This window comes from Thalassophryne amazonica, chromosome 11 (assembly GCF_902500255.1).
Source record: "Thalassophryne amazonica chromosome 11, fThaAma1.1, whole genome shotgun sequence".
NCBI lineage: Eukaryota > Metazoa > Chordata > Actinopteri > Batrachoidiformes > Batrachoididae > Thalassophryne > Thalassophryne amazonica.
Window position 1 is genome coordinate 37,456,320 of NC_047113.1, and position 19,554 is coordinate 37,475,873.

The window sequence follows — 19,554 nt, forward strand, 5'->3', positions numbered from 1 at the left end:
GTTACACAGATTTTACACAGCCCTGTGTAGTCTGAGCCTTGACACGTAATAGATAACCTTCCCGGTTGTCCATGTGTGTACCAGCTGTGGGAAGTGATGACCACTTCACACACACTGCATCTCTTCTCTGACCTGAGAGAAAAGTGTTCCCAAGATGAGATCACAGCTGGATCTGCCACAGGAGAAAATGGGTTTAAAACCCTTTGATTCTCTGCAGCAACCAATCAGTAAATTAATTGCAGAAATAAAATATTAGCCTTGTTTCTCTGGGGCTGTCTGTTATCCAAGTCGTATGCCTGCATGCAAGTCTGTTATGCCATTATTCAGCAACTCTACACCTCTAGAAATGATGATGAGACAGGCCAATGTGGTGTTGATTACCTTGTCAGCAAAGAAACGCTGAGGCTGAGTGGAGGAAGAGAACGAGGAGCACAGCAAAGGAGAAAAGTGAGGTTGGCAACTGGTTTTCCATACATGGAGACGAAGGGGAGGAGAAAGAAAGAGAGGGAGAGGAGCAAGAGCAGAGGGTAATATGAGGAGATACAATGAGAGATAGAGGATAGAATGAGGATAAAGGCTGATAAGGTTGCACCGGACAACCTGTTGCACTAAAGACAGAAAGAGGAGAAAAGCGTGACCTCTCCGAGCCTCCGAATCACTGAGCACAGGTAAGAAACTGAACGCTTCATTCATTCATTGAGTGGGAACTTGAGAATGTGAATGCACATCGAGGAAAACGGTACTTTTTAGTGATTTTATTTCACATTTGTCCATCAGTCTCCAAATCACATCATTTTGTGTTCCTCAGTGGACATATTTAAATCATGGAAATCAAACACACTCTCTTTCATTGAGTAATATCTTGCTTTTTGTCTCCCTCCTTATTTATTGAAACAACGTGCATCAGGATTGGTTGATTTTTTTTTTTTTTTTTTTTTTTTTGGGCATTTAATTATTTTGCTTTGCTACAGCTTTCGTGTGTGAACTTTCTGCTGATCGCGCTGCTTTAAAAATAAAGGAGCTTCACACAACTAAATTGTGATACTTCACTCGAACTGACAAAATGAACTTTGTGTTTCTTTAACCAACAAAAAAGTTCTGAAAAGCCGTTCAGCCGTTCAGTGGCTGATCAAGAGAGAGAGTTAAAGGCCCCCCCCCCCCCCCCCCCGCCAATTTGAATGACTGGTCAAAGGTGTGATTAAATATGGGAAAGGTCTTTCAGAAACAAAGGCTGATTGATAAATGATGACTACAGAGTCCGTATTTAGCTTCCCAGATTGTCTTTGAATACATGAAAAAAAAAAGTATAGATTTTTTAAAATATTTCTGGGGCGAGGGATATGGTGTGCTTTGGCACCCCCTTCACCCTTCCACTTGACCTGAAGGTGGATCCACTCCTGCCCGCCATCTTTTCATAGCAAAGGAAGCTACCTCCTGCTGTGTGCACAAATCTGTGTCCGTGCACATCTACCTGCATAAGCTAAAGTGACGTAATGCATTATCTCTGCATGAGTCAGGTACAATTACACAGCGATGGTGCCCATGGGGGGCCCTTGCTTTTGGTCTGGTGCCATATCCCCTTGTTTTACTGCATTTTGTGTCTGCAAGAAATACAAGAATGGTGCTGCTGTGTGAGAATGCCATGAAGAAATCCATGGTGTGCGTAATTTATATCCACTGAAAGTCAGCGCATACCTCCTTGCGCACCAGTAAATACCACACAGTCTATTATTACTGTGTGTGTGTTTGCAGCCGCAGACATCAGCTGGTCGCGGGGTCTGTGTAGCTTTTCAAGAAATGTCTCTCAAGTCTGTTAGGGTTCAAATGGTTGGTTGTCATGACAGGAGTGATGAAAGAAAGCTGACAATATGTTTAACACAAATGCTTTTTCAGTTAAGAGTTATGAGTTGGTGCTGCTGTGGAATACGAGTGAAAGACAGAAAAACAATTCAGTCATTGCAGTAGCTGATGACAGGGCTGACCTTTTTTAAACTCCACACACACAGTGGGCAGGAGCACTTCTGATTACATATTGATGTGAAAAGGCCCCTGCTGCAGGCGGTGGTGACTTTTAGTGAAGCTTCACAAGTGCAGAATGAGAAAACCTGCCTCCCTGAAGTGAAAATAATGTCTTTCACAGTAAATGATGTTGAACTTTATCACTCTCCTGCACACAGGAGCTGTGGTTTAGTAAGATGATCACATTCAAGCTGGACATCAGAGAATTTTTATGGTTTGACTCGGTTCTGATTCTGATCTTGTCAAAGCCAATGCACATGTTTCATGACAAAATGCACAGTGTCATATAAGGAGGTCAATAAAGAGTGTTTTGCAGCTATATTTGCAGAGTAACACAATCTGTCCTCTGGAAATAGACCTCAGGGACTGTGTTTGGCAAGACACCAGAGTGTGAGTATTTACATACATGTATATGCGCTGCACTTGCCCACATTTAACTGTCTGCACTTTGCAGCTATTTAGAGACTTAGTGATAGTATACTGTAACCAATAGAAATGCCATACCAGGCTGTGCATGCACGCACACACAGTACGCTGCTTTCCTGTAACACCCTGGAACTGCCACATAATCACATTTTTTGAAGACAACAGGGGGATCATGCATACCTTGTGCATGCACATAAGACATGTTTTTCTGACCACAGTAATATTGCTTCATGCCACTTTAATGGCGGTCAACATGACATCACTTTTATCATGTAATGGCAAATATTTTACTGATGGATAAAGGCTTTGGCTCACCTGTCTGGCCCTATTAAGAAGAAGTATGTCTGATATAAGTCCTGAAGCCAGTTGGTGCCTGTGCTTATCCATGGATTCAATAACGCAAAATGGACGTGAGTCTACAATTCCCCCTGGACAAGACATCAGCCCAGTTCCAGTTTACTTCTCCAGCCAAAGGCTGGTATCTATTTACAGCTGAGTGGACTGAGACAATGCACATGAAGTGTAATGTCCAAGGACACAGACAGATAGCGTGGCTGGAAATCAAACCCAGGTCTTTGTATTGGTAGTCTAACTCCTTATCCCACTAACTACCTGATCTTACCCTGTTAGTTTTGGAGAAATCCTGGAAAATGTGTGTGTTTTTTTTTTTTTTTTTTGGACAATTATGATGTCAATTCATTTTGTCTTTGTGTCGTGACTTTATCCTCATACCTTTTCATTACTGTCGATTGATTAACATTAGCTTTATGTCATCTTCCTTTTATGACTTCATCGTGACACGGCTTATACCAATCAATAACAAATTTGCTGATCAATATACAGGTGATTCTTAGACTACAGGCACTTATTATGTCCTTTGATCCTATTGTATGAAAAACAGAAAAAAGGGGAAATTTCACACTTTTATAGTTATCTTTACAATGAAAGTGTTAAATTTGTTCTAGTAGTCTATGATGACTTTTTCACCTTTTTTCAGCATCATTATATGTAAATATTGCCGTTTTGTGCTTGTCCCACACCCAGACTTTTGATCTTCAATGATAAAAATGAATGGTAAAGAAACATTTTTTCTAATGTTTTAAAATATCTCTGAATAAAATATCAGTAAAATAATCAAAACATAATTGGGGTATTCAATGTCATACAACTGTTGTGATTTTTTTAAAACAAAATGTAGTTGTCCCACACTATTGCCGTAATTTCCACCACAACACTGTAATGTCCCTTTAAACAGTTTGTATGAAAGATTGTTTGGGTAGTTTCTATGGAGATAAACAGTGACATCAGAGCACATGTATATAGCGCCAAATCACAACAAACAGTGTTGTGTGGGCCGCTGAAGAGGAGGTACTGCTGGCCCACCACCACCAGAGGGCGCCCTGCCTGGAGTGCGATCTAGTCATACGACTCGACAACCGGTTAGAGGAACGCCGTCGGGAACGAGGCGAAGGGCGTGGCCAGGCACGCGTCGTCCCTCTCCCTTCCGGGTCCGATCGAGCTCCGCCCTCCCCACGCTCCTCTGTTCCTGCGCTCCGTGCGCCTATGGCTCCCCCTGCTGACGAAGCTATGGACACGAGCAGGGCAACATTTAGGGCACCTGGAGCACAAAGGAGGCGGGCCCACGGAGCTTGTTATGTTTGTGGCTCGAGTGAGCATATGGCAAACGACTGCCCCGAGCGGTTAAACTCCAACGCCCGCCCCTAGAGACTGGGCCAGGGGTGGGCCAAAACATTCATGTGGGACACACCCACATTGCTACACGACTCCCAGTCACGATCCTTTATGAGGATTCAACCCTGAAGGCCCCAGCACTGGTGGACACGGGCTCTGAGGGGAATCTGCTTGACAGTAGATGGGCCAGGGAGATAGGGCTCCCTCTGGTGGCTCTTACCTCGCCTGTGCAGGTTCGGGCGCTAGACGGCTCCCTACTCCCACCAATCACACATAAGACACCTCCAGTAACTCTGGTGGTGTCAGGTAACCACCGGGAGGTGATCGAGTTCTTCGTGACTCAGGCCACCTCCCGTGTGGTTTTAGGGTTTCCATGGATGCTAAAGCACAATCCCCGGATTGATTGGCCGTCCGGGGTAGTGGTTCAGTGGAGCGAAACCTGCCATCGGGAGTGTCTAGGTTCCTCGGTTCCTCCCGGCTCCCAAGCTAAGGAGGAGGTCCGAGTCCCGCCCAATCTGAAGGCGGTGCCAGCGGAGTACCATGACCTCGCTGATGTGTTCAGCAAGGATCTGGCTCTCACGCTTCCTCCTCACCGCCCGTACGATTGTGCCATTGATTTGGTTCCAGGCAGTGAGTTTCCGTCCAGTAGGCTGTACAACCTCTCACGGCCGGAGCGTGAATCAATGGAGACCTACATCCGGGACTCATTAGCTGCCGGGTTGATCCGGAATTCCACCTCTCCGATGGGTGCTGGTTTCTTTTTTGTGGGAAAAAAGGATGGCGGGCTTCGTCCATGCATTGACTATAGGGGGTTGAACGAAATCACGGTTCGCAATCGATACCCGTTGCCCCTGTTGGATTCGGTGTTCACCCCCTTGCATGGAGCCAATATCTTCACCAAACTTGATCTTAGGAATGCCTATCATTTGGTTCGGATCCGGAAGGGAGACGAATGGAAGACGGCATTTAACACCCCGTTGGGCCATTTTGAGTACCTGGTCATGCCGTTCGGTCTCACTAACGCTCCCGCGACCTTCCAAGCGTTGGTAAACGATGTCCTGCGGGACTTCCTGCACCGGTTCGTCTTCGTGTATCTGGACGATATACTCATCTTTTCCCCGGATCCTGAGACTCATGTCCGGCATGTCCGTCAGGTCCTGCAGCGGTTGTTGGAGAACCGCCTGTTTGTGAAGGGCGAGAAGTGTGAGTTCCACAGCACTTCTTTGTCCTTCCTGGGGTTTATCATCTCCTCTAACTCCGTCGCCCCGGACCCGGCCAAGGTTGCGGCGGTGAGAGATTGGCCCCAACCTACAAGCCGTAGGAAGCTGCAACAGTTCCTCGGTTTTGCTAATTTTTATAGGAGGTTCATTAAGGGCTACAGTCAGGTAGTTAGCCCCCTGACAGCCCTGACCTCTCCAAAAGTTCCCTTCACCTGGTCGGACCGGTGCGAGGCCGCGTTCAAGGAGTTGAAACGGCGCTTCTCGTCTGCACCAGTTCTGGTGCAGCCCGATCCTAGCCGCCAGTTAGTGGTTGAAGTGGATGCCTCGGACTCAGGGATAGGAGCGGTGCTCTCCCAGAGCGGGAAGACCGATAAGGTCCTTCACCCGTGTGCCTATTTTTCTCGCAGGTTGACCCCCGCTGAACGGAATTATGACGTCGGCAATCGGGAACTCCTTGCTGTGAAAGAGGCCCTCGAAGAGTGGAGACATCTGTTGGAGGGAACAGCCGTGCCATTCACGGTTTTCACTGACCATCGGAACCTGGAGTACATCAGAACCGCCAAGCGTCTGAACCCCAGGCAAGCCCGCTGGTCACTGTTCTTTGGCCGTTTTGACTTCCGGATTACCTACCGTCCCGGGACCAAGAATCAGAGATCGGATGCATTGTCCCGGGTGCACGAAGATGAGGTCAAAACGGAACCGTCGGATCCCCCGGATCCCATCATCCCGGAGTCCGCTATCGTGGCCGCCCTCACCTGGGACGTGGAGAAGACCATCCGGGAGGCCCTGACCCGTGTCCCGGACCCCGGAAACGGACCAAAAAACAGACTATACGTCCCACCAGAGGCTAGAGCTGCAGTCCTGGACTTCTGTCATGGTTCTAAGCTCTCCTGTCACCCAGGGGTGCGAAGGACCGTGGCAGTCGTCCGGCAACGCTTCTGGTGGGCATCCCTGGAGACCGACGTCCGGGACTACGTCCAGGCCTGTACCACCTGCGCCAGGGGCAAGGCCGACCATAGGAAGACCTCAGGGCAGCTACAGCCATTGCCCGTGCCTCATCGCCCCTGGTCCCACATCGGCCTGGACTTCGTCACGGGTCTCCCGCCATCCCAGGGAAACACCGTCGTCTTCACGATAGTGGACCGTTTCTCCAAGGCGGCCCACTTCGTGGCCCTCCCGAAGCTCCCTACGGCCCAGGAGACAGCGGACCTCCTGGTCCACCACGTCGTCCGTCTGCATGGCATACCATCAGACATCGTCTCCGATCGCGGTCCCCAGTTCACCTCACATGTCTGGAGGAGCTTCTGCCGGGAACTGGGGGCCACGGTCAGCCTCTCGTCTGGGTACCACCCCCAGACCAACGGGCAGGCAGAGCGGGCGAATCAAGAACTGGAGCAGACACTTCGCTGTGTGACAGCCGCGCACCCGACGGCCTGGAGTACCCACCTGGCCTGGATCGAGTACGCCCACAACAGCCAAGTGTCATCAGCCACCGGCCTCTCCCCGTTTGAGGTGTGCTTGGGGTATCAGCCCCCCTTGTTTCCGGTGGTTGAGGGAGAGGTCGGTGTGCCCTCGGTCCAGGCCCACCTACGGAAGTGCCGTCGGGTGTGGCGGGCCGCCCGCTCTGCCTTGTTGCAGGCCCGGACGAGGGCGAAGAAACATGCAGACCGGCGGCGAGCCCCGGCCCCCAAGTATCGTCCTGGGCAGGAGGTCTGGTTGTCCACGAAGGACATTCCCCTACAGGTTGATTCTCCAAAACTGCAAGAACGGTACATCGGACCTTATAAGATCCTCAAGGTCATCAACCCCGCCGCAGTGAGGCTCCAGCTTCCGGCCTCACTGCGGATCCATCCAGTCTTCCATGTTTCCCGGATCAAGCCTCTTCACACCTCACCCCTCTGCACCCCGGGTCCGGCGCCGCCTCCTGCCCGGATCATCGACGGAGCACCGGCTTGGACTGTCCGCCGGCTCCTTGACGTCCGTCGGATGGGCCGGGGTTTTCAGTATCTGGTGGACTGGGAGGGGTACGGCCCCGAGGAGCGCTCCTGGGTGAAGAAGGGCTTCATCCTGGACCCGGCCCTCCTGGCCGACTTCTACCGACGCCATCCGGACAAGCCCGGTCGTGCGCCAGGAGGCGCCCGTTGAGGGGGGGGTCCTGTTGTGTGGGCCGCTGAAGAGGAGGTACTGCTGGCCCACCACCACCAGAGGGCGCCCTGCCTGGAGTGCGGGCTCCAGGCACCAGAGGGCGCTGCCGCATCATGGGAGTAGCCTGGGTGACAGCTGTCACCCATCACCAGACACAGCTGTTCTACTCAGCACCGAGGTATATCAGGAGGACTGCGTCTCCACCTCAGTGCCGAGATAGCGCCTAAGACCAAGGTAGTATTCTCTGCAGTTATACATTGCATTATCAGCTAAGACTGTTAAAACCTTTTTCAGGACTGGTGACTACTGAAAACCTCATTCTTTGGATAAGTACTCACCTTCCTGCTATACTTTGCCAAGAGGTGGAGGCGGCTTCTCCCCTCTCTGTTACTGGGTGCGTTCATCCACTCCTGTGTGTTGTTGCTCTCTCCTGCCAGCAGTACCGGATCCGACGAGCGGAGGCAGTGGCCACCTGGGAATTCGGGACTTGGCGGTTCCAGTATTTCCAGGGTTCGGTGGCGGAGGAGATCTGGGTGGTTCCGGTTCGACTGAGACAGACGTCTCCTACCTTCGAGCCTGCCCACACGACACCAGCGGATTCGACCCCAAATTGTGTTTGTTGTATTACTCGTGCTTGTTTCAGTAGTAAATCTTGTTATTTACTCTCTCCATTGTCCGTTCATTGCGCCCGCTGTTGTGGGTCCGTGTTCCTACACTTTCACAACAAAACAGTTGCCCCAAGGCGCTTTATATTGTAAGGCAATGGTGTGGTGGAAATTACATTTACAAGGCCAATAGTGCCCGTAGTTAAAGAATCACCCATAAACTTTAGATCCATTGGGTTGTGGAGATAAAATAGAAAATATGTCTTTTGCACCATGTTTTTGTTGACCTTGAACTTTATCCAGTCCTCTCCAAAAGTGACAAAAGTTAATCATCTCAAGGTATCTGCCAAAGTAATCGTCTAAACACATTTGGTGAAAATCTTCTCTCTTTTTTTCACAATTATTTTGCACAGACCCTGGTGTCAAATATCTTTTGGGTAGTTTTCAAGAAAGTTATTCAAGAATTTGGTCTTCACAATTCAAGTCAAGACTAAATAACTCAATAAGATATATGTTTTGCTGCTGACAAGTCACAAATCAGTACCAAAAGAACAGCCTCATGTTAGGTGTTCTTGCATCTAATGGGGAGGTGATGGTCTAGTGGTTAAGCATTGGGCTTGAGACCAGAGGATCCTTGGTTCAAATCCCAGCCTGACTGGAAAATCACTAAGGGCTCTTGGGCAAGGTCCTTAATCCCCTAATTGCTCCCAGTGTGTAGTGCGTACCTTGTATGGCAGCACCATGACATTGGGGTAAATATGAGGCATTACTTATATAAAGTGCTTTGAGCGTCTGATATAGATGGAAAAGCGCTATATAAATGCATTCCATTTACCATTTATCGAATGCAAAAGCACATATAGAAATAAAGGCACACTGACTTTGACTAGAATACAAAAATACATCCACACCAACAATTAGTGCACAACTCTTATTTCTGCATTTGGAAAAGCCACATTAAAATGCACAAATCAGTAACTGCTTTTGGTGGTTTCAGATTAGAAACACTTTATTACTTTGTTTTTCGTATATGTATAGTTTTTAGTATTTCAAAAACTGGATATATGATATCTCACAATGACCTGTAGACCAATGTTAAAAAGTTTCTATCTTTCAGTTTACTTTCATTTCTTCCCTGTTTTTCCAACTGGCTTTGTTACATCACAAAGCTATAGATACATGATGCCACAATGACCAAATACTACCCAGAGGTACAAAATGATCTGTAATACTTAGTGCAGTGTGTGAGGCACCAGAGCTGCTTTAACTGAAGTTTTTACCTTTCTCTCCACATTATAAATAATAATAAAAAGAATAATGCCTTTCATTGTTTTTAACAGTGCACCCCCAGTGCGTCATTGTCAGTGCATGTCATGAATCTTGAAAGCTGGCTGCTGATGAGTGATGACACACTGTGCAGCAGCCGGCGAGTGGCAGCACATTCCTCCAAGTTGTTCCAGCAAGTTCGAAGTTGGCCAAAATATTCTTCAGAAATATAAAAATCCCTTTGGCTTCTCCCTTTATTCCACTCAGTGTCACCACAGCAGATCTGATATGGATCTGCATGTCATAATATATATATATATATATATAAATATACACACACACACACGCACACACAGTGCGTCCAGAAAGTATTCACAGCACTTCACTTTTTCACATTTTGTTATGTTACAGCCTTATTCCAAAATGGAGTAATTTCATTTTCCCTCAAAATTCTACTCACAACGCCCCACAATGACAAAATGAAATAAATTTTTCTGAACGTTTCGCAAATTTATTAAAAATAAAAAAAGCTATAAAATCACATGAACATAGTAAATAGAACAAAGTAAATAGACTGCATTAGTGAGCCAAGCCAGGCTCACTGAGCCAGGTGAGCCAAGTAAATAGCCCTTTTCCATCTGAATCAGAAGCTCAAAGCACCTTACAATTATGCCTCACATTCACCCATTTACACAGACACATTCATGCACCAATATCATGGTGCTGCCATGCAAGGTGCTCACTACAGACCGGGAGCAACTTGTGGATTAAGGACCTTGTCTAAGGGTCCTGAGTAATTTCCTAGTCTGGCTGGCTTTTGGAGTGAGCATTCATAGCCTTTTCTCAATACTTTGTTGATGTACCTTTGTCAGCAATTACAGCCTCACATCTTCTTGAATATGATGCCACAAGCTTGATGAACCTGTCTTTGGGCAATTTTGTCCATTCCTCTTTGCAGCACCTCTCAAGCTCCATCAGGTTGGATGGGCAGCAACGGTGCACAGCCATTTTCAGATCTCTCCAGAGATGTTCAATCGGATTCAGGTCTGGACTCTGGCTGGGCCACTCAAGGATATTCACAGAGTTGTCCTGAAGCCACTCCTTTGATATCTTGGCTGTGTGTTTAGGGTCAATGTCAATCAATCAATCAATTTTTTTATATAGCGCCAAATCACAACAAACAGTTGCCCCAAGGCGCTTTATATTGTAAGGCAAGGCCATACAATACTTATGTAAAACCCCAACGGTCAAACGACCCCCTGTGAGCAAGCACTTGGCTACAGTGGGAAGGAAAAACTCCCTTTTAACAGGAAGAAACCTCCAGCAGAACCAGGCTCAGGGAGGGGCAGTCTTCTGCTGGGACTGGTTGGGGCTGAGGGAGAGAACCAGGAAAAAGACATGCTGTGGAGGGGAGCAGAGATCAATCACTAATGATTAAATGCAGAGTGGTGCATACAGAGCAAAAAGAGAAAGAAACAGTGCATCATGGGAACCCCCCAGCAGTCTACGTCTATAGCAGCATAACTAAGGGATGGTTCAGGGTCACCTGATCCAGCCCTAACTATAAGCTTTAGCAAAAAGGAAAGTTTTAAGCCTAATCTTAAAAGTAGAGAGGGTGTCTGTCTCCCTGATCTGAATTGGGAGCTGGTTCCACAGGAGAGGAGCCTGAAAGCTGAAGGCTCTGCCTCCCATTCTACTCTTACAAACCCTAGGAACTACAAGTAAGCCTGCAGTCTGAGAGCGAAGCGCTCTATTGGGGTGATATGGTACTACGAGGTCCCTAAGATAAGATGGGACCTGATTATTCAAAACCTTATAAGTAAGAAGAAGAATTTTAAATTCTATTCTAGAATTAACAGGAAGCCAATGAAGAGAGGCCAATATGGGTGAGATATCAATCAATCAACTTTTTTCTTGTATAGCGCCAAATCACAACAAACAGTTGCCCCAAGGCGCTCCACATTGCAAGGCAAGGCCATACAATAATTATGAAACACAGTCTACGTCTAAAGCAACATAACCAAGGGATGGTCCAGGGTCACCCGATCCAGCCCTAACTATAAGCCTTAGCGAAAAGGAAAGTTTTAAGCCTAATCTTAAAAGTAGAGAGGGTATCTGTCTCCCTGATCTGAATTGGGAGCTGGTTCCACAGGAGAGGAGCCTGAAAGCTGAAGGCTCTGCCTCCCATTCTACTCTTACAAACCCTAGGAACTACAAGTAAGCCCGGAGTCTGAGAGCGAAGCGCTCTAATGGGGTAATATGGTACTATGAGGTCCCTAAGATAAGATGGGACCTGATTATTCAAAACCTTATAAGTAAGAAGAAGAATTTTAAATTCTATTCTAGCATTAACAGGAAGCCAATGAAGGGAGGCCAACACGGGTGAGATATGCTCTCTCCTGCTAGTCCCCGTCAGTACTCTAGCTGCAGCATTCTGAACCAACTGAAGGCTTTTTAGGGAACTTTTAGGACAACCTGATAATAATGAATTACAATAGTCCAGCCTAGAGGAAACAAATGCATGAATTAGTTTTTCAGCATCACTCTGAGACAAGACCTTTCTGATTTTAGAGATATTGCGTAAATGCAAAAAGGCAGTCCTACATATTTGTTTAATATGCGCTTTGAATGACATATCCTGATCAAAAATAACTCCAAGATTTCTCACAGTATTACTAGAGATCAGGGAAATGCCATCCAGAGTAACGATCTGGTTAGACACCATGCTTCTAAGATTTGTGGGGCCAAGTACAATAACTTCAGTTTTATCTGAGTTTAAAAGCAGGAAATTAGAGGTCATCCATGTCTTTATGTCTGTAAGACAATCCTGCAGTTTAGCTAATTGGTGCGTATCCTCTGGCTTCATGGATAGATAAAGCTGGGTATCATCTGCGTAACAATGAAAATTTAAGCAATACCGTCTAATAATACTGCCCAAGGGAAGCATGTATAAAGTGAATAAAATTGGTCCTAGCACAGAACCTTGTGGAACTCCATAATTAACTTTAGTCTGTGAAGAAGATTCCCCATTTACATGAACAAACTGTAATCTATTAGACAAATATGATTCAAACCACCGCAGCGCAATGCCTTTAATACCTATGACATGCTCTAATCTCTGTAATAAAATTTTATGGTCAACAGTATCAAAAGCAGCACTGAGGTCCAACAGAACAAGCACAGAGATAAGTCCACTGTCCAAAGCCATAAGAAGATCATTTGTAACCTTCACTAATGCTGTTTCTGTACTATGATGAATTCTAAAACCTGACTGAAACTCTTCAAATAGACCATTCCTCTGCAGGTGATCAGTTAGCTGTTTTACAACTACCCTCTCAAGAATCTTTGAGAGAAAAGGAAGGTTGGAGATTGGCCTATAATTAGCTAAGATAGCTGGGTCAAGTGATGGCTTTTTAAGTAATGGTTTAATTACTGCCACCTTAAAGGCCTGTGGTACATAACCAACTAACAAAGATAGATTGATCATATTTAAGATTGAAGCATTAAATAATGGTAGGACTTCCTTGAGCAGCCTGGCAGGAATGGGGTCTAATAAGCATGTTGATGGTTTGGATGAAGTAACTAATGAAAATAACTCAGACAGAACAATCGGAGAGAAAGAGTCTAACCAAATACCGGCATCACTGAAAGCAGCCAAAGATAACGATACATCTTTGGGATGGTTATGAGTAATTTTTTCTCTAATAGTCAAAATTTTGTTAGCAAAGAAAGTCATGAAGTCATTACTAGTTAAAGTTAATGGAATACTCAGCTCAATAGAGCTCTGACTCTTTGTCAGCCTGGCTACAGTGCTGAAAAGAAACCTGGGGTTGTTCTTATTTTCTTCAATTAGTGATGAGTAGAAAGATGTCCTAGCTTCACGAAGGGCTTTCTTATAGAGCAACAAACTCTTTTTCCAGGCTAAGTGAAGATCTTCTAAATTAGTGAGACGCCATTTCCTCTCCAACTTACGGGTTATCTGCTTTAAACTACGAGTTTGTGAGTTATACCACGGAGTCAGACACTTCTGATTTAAAGCTCTCTTTTTCAGAGGAGCTACAGCATCCAAAGTTGTCTTCAATGAGGATGTAAAACTATTGACAAGATACTCTAACTCCCTTACAGAGTTTAGGTAGCTACTCTGCTCTGTGTTGGTATATGACATTAGAGAACATAAAGAAGGAATCATATCCTTAAACCCAGTTACAGCGCTTTCTGAAAGACTTCTAGTGTAATGAAACTTATTCCCCACTGCAGGGTAGTCCATCAGGGTAAATGTAAATGTTATTAAAAAATGATCAGACAAAAGGGAGTTTTCAGGGAATACTGTTAAGTCTTCTATTTCCATACCATAAGTCAGAACAAGATCTAAAATATGATTAAAGTGGTGGGTGGACTCATTTACTTTTTGAGCAAAGCCGATAGAGTCTAATAATAGATTAAATGCAGTGTTGAGGCTGTCATTCTCAGCATCTGTGTGGATGTTAAAATCGCCCACTATAATTATCTTATCTGAGCTAAGCACTAAGTCAGACAAAAGGTCTGAAAATTCACAGAGAAACTCACAGTAACGACCAGGTGGACGATAGATAATAACAAATAAAACTGGTTTTTGGGACTTCCAATTTGGATGGACAAGACTAAGAGACAAGCTTTCAAATGAATTAAAGCTCTGTCTAGGTTTTTGATTAATTAATAAGCTGGAATGGAAGATTGCTGCTAATCCTCCGCCCCGGCCCGTGCTACGAGCATTCTGACAGTTAGTGTGACTCGGGGGTGTTGACTCATTTAAACTAACATATTCATCCTGCTGTAACCAAGTTTCTGTTAGGCAGAATAAATCAATACGTTGATCAATTATTATATCATTTACCAACAGGGACTTAGAAGAAAGAGACCTAATGTTTAATAGACCACATTTAACTGTTTTAGTCTGTGGTGCAATTGAAGGTGCTATATTATTTTTTCTTTTTGAATTTTTATGCTTAAATAGATTTTTGCTAGTTATTGGTGGTCTGGGAGCAGGCACCGTCTCTACGGGGATGGGGTAATAGGGGGATGGCAGGGGGAGAGAAGCTGCAGAGAGGTGTATAAGACCACAGCTCTGCCTCCTGGTCCCAACGCTAGACAGTCACAGTTTGGAGGATCCCAAAAAATTGGCCAGATTTCTAGAAATGAGAGCTGCTCCCTCTAAAGTGGGATGGATGCCGTCTCTCCTAACAAGACCAGGTTTTCCCCAGAAGCTTTGCCAATTATCAATGAAGCCCACCTCATTTTTTGGACACCACTCAGACAGCCAGCAATTCAAGGAGAACATGCGGCTAAACATGTCACTCCCGGTCTGATTGGGGAGGGGCCCAGAGAAAACAACAGAGTCCGACATTGTTTTTGCAAAGTTACACACCAATTCAATGTTAATTTTAGTGACCTCCGATTGGCGTAACCGAGTGTCATTACTGCCGACGTGAATTACAATCTTACCAAATTTACGCTTAGCCTTAGCCAGCAATTTCAAATGTCCTTCGATGTCGCCTGCTCTGGCCCCCGGAAGACAATTGACAATGGTTGCTGGTGTCGCTAACTTCACATTTCTCAAAACAGAGTCGCCAATAACCAGAGTTTGATCCTCGGCGAGTGTATCGTCGAGTGGGGAAAAACGGTTAGAGATGTGAACGGGTTGACGGTGTACACGGGGCTTCTGTTTAGGGCTACGCTTCCTCCTCACAGTCACCCAGTCAGCCTGCCTTCCCGACTGCACGGGGTCTGCCAGGGGGGAACTAACGGCGGCTAAGCTACCTTGGTCCGCACCGACTACAGGGGCCTGGCTAGCTGTAGAATTTTCCACGGTGCGGAGCCGAGTCTCCAATTCGCCCAGCCTGGCCTCCAAAGCTACGAATAAGCTACACTTATTACAAGTACCATTACTGCTAAAGGAGGCCGAGGAATAACTAAACATTTCACACCCAGAGCAGAAAAGTGCGGGAGAGACAGGAGAAGCCGCCATGCTAAATCGGCTAAGAGCTAGTAGCTACGCTAAGCTAGCGGATTCCTAAAAACACGCAAAGTGAATAATGTGTAAATAATTTAGAGGTGATTCAGCAGAAGGAGTGCTTTAGTTAAGGCACGTAAAGATTACACTGGAAAACAAATCGTAATCTAGATAACTAGATCAATCTAACTGCGCAGATTAAACAGCTAACAGATACAGAAAAACACCGCTGTGCTCTGGAACAGGAAGTGATACAATACCGCAGTGAGAGCCAACCACCAGTAGAGGCAAGCAAGAACCTGCTGAAAGATGAACTGTCACCCCTGTCTGAGGTCAAGAGCACTCTGGAGCAGGTTTTCATCCAGGATGCCTTTGTACATTACTGCATTCATCTTTCCCTCAATCCTGACTCGTCTCCCAGCTCCTGCTGCTGAAAAAGATCCTCACAGCATGATGCTGCCACCACCATGCTTCACTGTAGGGATGGTGCCTAGTTTCCTCCAAACATGATACCTGGCATTCACACCAAAGAGTTCAATCTTTGTCTCATTAGACCAGAGAATTTTGTTTCTCATGGTCTGAGAGTACTTCAGGTGCTTTTTGGCAAACTCGAGGTGGGCTGCCATGTGCCTTTTACTGAGGAGTGGCTTCCATGTGTCCACTCTACCATACAGGCCTGATCGGTGGATTGCTGTAGAGATTGTGGTTCTTCTGGAAGGTTCTCCTCTCTCCACAGAGGAATGCTGGAGCTCTGACAGAGTGATCATTGGGTTCTTGATCACCTCCCTGACTATCGCCCTTCTCCTGCGATCACTCAGTTTAGATTTCGGCCAGCTCTAGGAAGAGATCCTGATGGATGTGAACTTCTTCCATTTACAGATGATGGAGGCCACTGTGCTCACTGGGACCTTCAAAGCAGCAGAAATGTTTCTGTACCCTTCCCCAGACTTGTACCTTGAGACAATCCTGTCTCGGGGGTCTTCAGACAATTCCTTTGACTTCATGTTTGGTTTGTGTTCTGACCTGCACTGTCAAGTGTGGGACCTTATACGGAGGCAGGTGTGTGCCTTTTCAAATCATGTCCATTCAACCAAATTTACCCCAGGTGGACTCCAATTAAGCTGTCGAAACATCTCAAGGATGATCAGTGGAAACAGGATGCATCTGAGCTCAATTCTGAGCTTCATGGCAAAAGCTGTGAATATTTATGTACAGGTATTTTCTTAGCTTTTTAAAATAATTTTTTACATTTTCATTATGTTTGCCTAATTTTGTTTAAATACTTATTTCTCACTTTCCGTAAATACTAGAAACTTAATTTCACTTCTCAAATATCAGTGTGTTTGTCTGCTATATGATATATTTAACTGAAATTTCTGATTCAGACAACCAGTGATTTATAAAGAAAAATTATCAGGGGTGCCCAAACTTTTGCATACATCTGTGTGTGTGTGTATGTATGTATGTATATATATATATATATATATATATATATATATATATATATATCAAATCAATTTTATTTATATAGCGCCAAATCACAACAAACCGTGGCCCCAAGGCGCTTTATATTGTAAGGCAAAAGTCATACAATAATTACAGAAAAACCCAACGGTCAAAACGACCCCCTGTGAGCAAGCACTTGGTGACAGTGGGAAGGAAAACTCCCTTTTAACAGGAAGAAACCTCCAGCAGAACCAGGCTCATGGAGGGGCAGTCTTCTGCTGGGACTGGTTGGGGCTGAGGGGAGAGAATCAGGAAAAGGACATGCTGTGGAGGGCAGCAGAGATCAATCACTAATGATTAAATGCAGAATGGTGCATACAGAGCAAAAAGAGAAAGAAACACTCAGTGCATCATGGGAACCCCCCAGCAGTCTAAGTCTATAGCAGCATAACTAAGGGATGGTTCAGGGTCACCTGATCCAGCCCTAACTATAAGCCTTAGCAAAAAGGAAAGTTTTAAGCCTAATCTTAAAAGTAGAGAGGGTGTCTGTCTCCCTGATCCGAATTGGGAGCTGGTTCCACAGGAGAGGAGCCTGAAAGCTGAAGGCTCTGCCTCCCATTCTACTCTTACAAACCCTAGGAACTACAAGTAAGCCTGCAGTCTGAGAGCGAAGTGCTGTATTGGGGTGATATGGTACTATGAGGTCCCTAAGATAAGATAGGACCTGATTATTCAAAACCTTATAAGTAAGAAGAAGAATTTTAAATTCGATTCTAGAATTAACAGGAAGCCAATGAAGAGAGGCCAATATGGGTGAGATATGCTCTCTCCTTCTAGTCCCTCTCAGTACTCTAGCTGCAGCATTTTGAATTGACTGAAGGCTTTTCAGGGAACTTTTAGGACAACCTGATAATAATGAATTACAGTAGTCCAGCCAAGAGGAAATAAATGCATGAATTAGCTTTTCAGCATCACTCTGAGACAAGACCTTTCTGATTTTAGAGATATTGCGTAAATGCAAAAAAGCAGTCCTACATATTTGTTTAATATGCGCTTTGAATGACATATCCTGATCAAAAATGACTCCAAGATTTCTCACAGTATTACTAGAGGTCAGGGTAATGCCATCCACAGTAAGGATCTGGTTAGACACCATGTTTCTAAGATTTGTGGGGCCAAGTACAATAACTTCAGTTTTATCTGAGTTTAAAAGCAGGAAATTAGAGGTCATCCATGTCTTTATGTCTGTAAGACAATCCTGCAGTTTAGCTAATTGGTGTGTGTCCTCTGGCTTCATGGATAGATAAAGCTGGGTATCATCTGCGTAACAATGAAAATTTAAGCAATGCTTTCTAATAATACTGTCTAAGGGAAGCATGTATAAAGTGAATAAAATTGGTCCTAGCACAGAACCTTGTGGAACACCATAATTAACCTTAGTCTGTGAAGAAGACTCCCCATTTACATGAACAAATTGTAATCTATTAGATAAATATGATTCAAACCACCACAGCGCAGTGCCTTTAATACCTATGGCATGCTCTAATCTCTGTAATAAAATTTTATGGTCAACAGTATCAAAAGCAGCACTGAGGTCTAACAGGACAAGCACAGAGATGAGTCCACTGTCTGAGGCCATAAGAAGATCATTTGTAACCTTCACTAATGCTGTTTCTGTACTATGATGAATTCTAAAACCTGACTGAAACTCTTCAAATAGACCATTCCTCTGCAGATGATCAATTAGCTGTTTTACAACTACCTTTTCAAGAATTTTTGAGAGAAAAGGAAGGTTGGAGATTGGCCTATAATTAGCTAAGATAGCTGGGTCAAGTGATGGCTTTTTAAGTAATGGTTTAATTACTGCCACCTTAAAAGCCTGTGGTACATAGCCAACTAATAAAGATAGACTGATCATATTTAAGATCGAAGAATTAATTAATGGTAGGGCTTCCTTGAGCAGCCTGGTAGGAATGGGGTCTAATAGACATGTTGATGGTTTGGAGGAAGTAACTAATGAAAATAACTCAGACAGAACAATCGGAGAGAAAGAGTCTAACCAAATACCGGCATCACTGAAAGCAGCCAAAGATAATATGTCTTTGGGATGGTTATGAGTAATTTTTTCTCTAATAGTTAAAATTTTATTAGCAAAGAAAGTCATGAAGTCATTACTAGTTAAAGTTAAAGGAATACTCGGCTCAATAGAGCTCTGACTCTTTGTCAGCCTGGCTACAGTGCTGAAACGAAACCTGGGGTTGTTCTTACACTCAACAAAAATATAAATGCAACACTTTTGGTTTTGCTCCCATTTTGTATGAGATGAACTCAAAGATCTAAAACTTTTTCCACATACACAATATCACCATTTCCTTCAAATATTGTTCACAAACCAGTCTAAATCTGTGATAGTGAGCACTTCTCTTTTGCTGAGATAATCCATCCCACCTCACAGGTGTGCCATATCAAGATGCTGATTAGACACCATGATTAGTGCACAGGTGTGCCTTAGACTGCCCACAATAAAAGGCCACTCTGAAAGGTGCAGTTTTATCACACAGCACAATGCCACAGATGTCGCAAGATTTGAGGGAGCGTGCAATTGGCATGCTGACAGCAAGAATGTCAACCAGAGCTGTTGCTTGTGTATTGAATGTTAATTTCTCTACCATAAGCCATCTCCAAAGGCGTTTCAGAGAATTTGGCAGTATATCCAACCGGCCTCACAACCGCAGACCACGTGTAA

At 44.9% G+C, this 19,554-nt stretch overlaps 1 protein-coding gene across 1 annotated transcript in view; it reads left to right on the forward strand.

Annotated features, from left to right (window-relative positions):
* Positions 1 to 322: 322 nt before the first annotated feature.
* spon2a (spondin 2a, extracellular matrix protein) overlaps positions 323 to 19,554 on the forward strand; it is a 58,187-nt gene continuing 38,955 nt past the window's right edge. Inside the window, exon 1 of the mRNA XM_034182188.1 lies at positions 323 to 668. The gene's annotated coding sequence lies outside the window, so the exon portion shown is untranslated. The remainder of the gene's footprint in view (positions 669 to 19,554) is intronic.